Source organism: Cricetulus griseus (genome assembly GCF_003668045.3).
Source record: "Cricetulus griseus strain 17A/GY chromosome 1 unlocalized genomic scaffold, alternate assembly CriGri-PICRH-1.0 chr1_0, whole genome shotgun sequence".
NCBI lineage: Eukaryota > Metazoa > Chordata > Mammalia > Rodentia > Cricetidae > Cricetulus > Cricetulus griseus.
In genome coordinates this window covers 101,763,032-101,766,393 of record NW_023276806.1, presented here as the reverse complement: position 1 = coordinate 101,766,393, position 3,362 = coordinate 101,763,032, and the positions used below count along the sequence as shown (strand labels likewise).

General features: G+C 45.0%; 1 pseudogene; it reads left to right on the top strand.

Annotated features, from left to right (window-relative positions):
- Window positions 1–1,068: 1,068 nt before the first annotated feature.
- Window positions 1,069–2,888, top strand: LOC100756467 (annotated as a pseudogene).
- Window positions 2,889–3,362: the final 474 nt, after the last annotated feature.

Sequence of the window (3,362 nt, the reverse complement as noted above, 5' to 3'; positions counted from 1 at the left end):
ATTTATTTGTTTCTCCCACTGATTCTGATCACTTTTGCAGAGAAGGATTGAAATGACCTATCTCATGATGCATAAATGTTGCCATGGATTTGCTGCATTTTTGTCTGCAGCAAATCCAGTTGAATACAGTTATTTAAATATAAAGGAATCCTAATTTATAGATTTGTATCTTAAAGTGAACTATTGTTGAAGATAAGTACATAATGGAATAAGTGTGATCAATTGAACATCATTTTTTAACTTTATTTTGGAGAACAAAGTTTTCCACAATGATAAGTGTGTAAAGTGCTGTTTCCTTTTCATCCTGGTTGAAGACAGAGGTATTACTGTGAAGTGACACACAAGTACACTTCAGTGCCAAGCAGAGTACAATCTGTTTTCTTACAAAAAAAAAAACCTGAAATAGTACAGTTCCCAGGCATTTAAGATTCCATTTTTTAAAACCCACTTTCAATATATTCCCCTCTTCTGTGTCCTATTTTCAACACCGTGGCAAAACTGCAAGTCTAGCATCTTACGTCTCTGTGGCTAGAATGAATTATTCCCAAGCTAGCTGCAGATTCATTTCTGCTAAAATTCTATTACTCTAAGCTATTTCTCTCAAGGATTGCACCAACTTTTTCTGAAAACAGATCAGCAGCTTTCAGTATAATCTCACTTCATCTGACTGGAGCAAGGTCCATGTTTGGAAAACCCTGTCACTGAATGTGACAGGAATAGAAAGCCTTCTTCCAGTAGCAGTACAAAAACCACCTGCAAAGCATGGTTTCCTTCACCAGTTTTTTTTTTGTCTTGTGCACATCTTAGTCATAATTTGCCCATTTCTACATTATATTAAACAAAACTTTAAGTGGTAGCTTTGATATTTTAAATCAAATTAAAGAGGTTTATGTTTAAAATACCTACTGAATACACGAAATAATAGAAAAAAGACATTTTAGTAGTGTTCCAAAATTATTACATTCAAATAAAATAGGTGCAAAGCTAAATGTTCAATCCTATGCTGAACTATATGTATTAAAAATGCATAAATAGGTGTCCACACCCCCAGTCCGCACGGGGGTGGCGCTGGGGCTCTGAGGGCATCTGGCCTCTGGGAAGAGGCTGGCCTCAGAGACCCCAGCGACAGCAACAGCAGCTTCCGGTGCAACGGGATCCCGCTGCTTCCTGCTCTCTCTCTCTACCTGTCTAGGTTTGGTTGCTGGGTTCAATAGTTAGTCAATGGCAATACCATGAAGAAGCACCCTGTAGGTTTCTTCATCAGGTAAAGGAACCAATTAGTTTAAAGGACTTGTTTGGTGTCAGTATGGTTGTCCCACTGTTGAGTCTTCATGTTCCCTTGGATTTAGTCATGTAGTTGCTAGAGTGGTGGACTACTCCTATGGTGCTTTGCATCTTCTCCAACACCTGGAGTGCTGGAGTGATGTGGTCGGAGAAGGTCCTCCTTGCTGGTGTGCATTCATTCTGCTCAGTGCCCTGGGTTATCTCCTCCTTGGAGTATCCACCAACATGTTCCTGTTTACACTGGCTAGAGTCCCTGTGGAAATCTTCCTATAGCTCATGTTGAGCTCATTTCTGGATATTTGGACTGCCCAAGACCTAACAGCCACCAGGAATTTCAACTGGATGACAAGGAATGTTGGGGTGTCATGAGGAGATATGGCCAAGCTGAAGTCTAAAATACCCTGTGCTAAAGATGAAGTGACTAGTCCTTGTTATGGTGCTGGCTCTGGATTCCATTTATGATGGGTTGCTTTTAAATACACCCTCTCCATCTCCAGGGTCCTGCTTTCCGACCTGGTCACAGAGAAGGAGCAGTCACTGGTGCTGGGACTGTTCAACACAGCCTTGGGTGTAGGATTCATCTTGGGCCCCATAGTTGGTGGGTATCTGACAGAATTGGATGGTGGGTTTTATGTGACAGCTTTCATCTACTCCTCTGTCTTCCTTCTCAATGCTGTCTAATGTGTGCTAGCAAAACTCATAGCCTTACTACAGGAACCAGGGAGATTTTGCACAGGAGCAATTTTAACCAAGTATCATCATCATCATTATGATTTTGAGACTGGATCTCTTGTAGCCCAGGCTAACCTCCAACTTGTTATGTAGCTAAAGATGACTTTGATCCTCCTGGCCATCCCCTTGATGCTGGGTTTTCAGGTCTCGTTTGGCTGTTACGTTGGGGAGAAACAAACCTCAACAGCACAGAGAATGGTTGGAGCTTGGATCAGAAGCATGCTACAACATTCAGAAAATCCGAAGGTACAGCCACCACCCCAAAGGCCAGAAGGAGTGAGAAGAAAGTGCAGAGGCCCTGGGCTGAAGTAATGTCGGCCTTGAAGGACATGAAGAGCCTCATATTTTCTGCATTGTGGGACATATTTCTCATGTGCTTACTGATGGGCGTGGCTGTCATGCTGTACTATAGTAACTTCGTCTTGGCCCTGGAGGAGCATTTCGCAGTGCAGCCCAAGACCACAGGATATCTCATCCGCTACCCCAATGCCCTAGGTACCCAGGCTGGCTAGGCTGTGGGGCCCATGCTGCTGATGTACAAGCACAACTCATCCATGGTCCTGCTGCACTCCAGTGTGCTCATCTGCTTGCTGCTGCTGCTCTACTCCGTGGCCAGCACCATGGATGTGGTGGCCTTTTCCTCTCCACTTCTGTCCTTCTCCACCAGCATCGGGAGAACCTGTGTCACCAACCTCCAGCTGAGTGCAGGCAGGGCCCAGGTCAGTGGCACTGTCATAGGTGTGGGCAAGTCTGTGACTTCGGTGGGCCGTATCATTGCCCATCTCCTCTCAGGAGTCGCCCAGGAGATCACTTCCTATGGGCCCCCAAGCCTGGGTGCTGCTTTAGCTCCCAATTTTACTCTATTCCAGTGAGGATAGGAGTAACGTACTAAAAATGGAGCAGGATGTATTGGGACCACTTAGAGAGGCAGATTTAGAACTGGGCAAATCAAGGACAAAGACTGGTCAGACGGGCTTTTCAGAGAGGGTGGGTCATCTAAGTGCAGTCATTTATTTCCAGGTGGCTATGGCCAGTCCTCAGAAGCACAGGGATGCCAGTGGAATCACCGGAAGTCAGCTGCAGATAGGAAAGTTTAGATTGAGCACAGCTCTGCCAGGGGTCACAGCTCTGCCAGGCATCCATATCCACAGTTTACCTGAATGGCTTCTCTTCCACCAGGGGCCAGTGAAGTTAGCATTTCCTACTGTGGAAAGGCAGTACACTACCAAGTGGTGAAAATGGTGGTTGGAGAACAACTGGTATTGGAAGGGTGGAAGAAGCAATGTCCCAGTGAAAATAGGTGCTATGTTAATCAAATGCTGGTCACTCTCTAGAGTGCAGGTTTT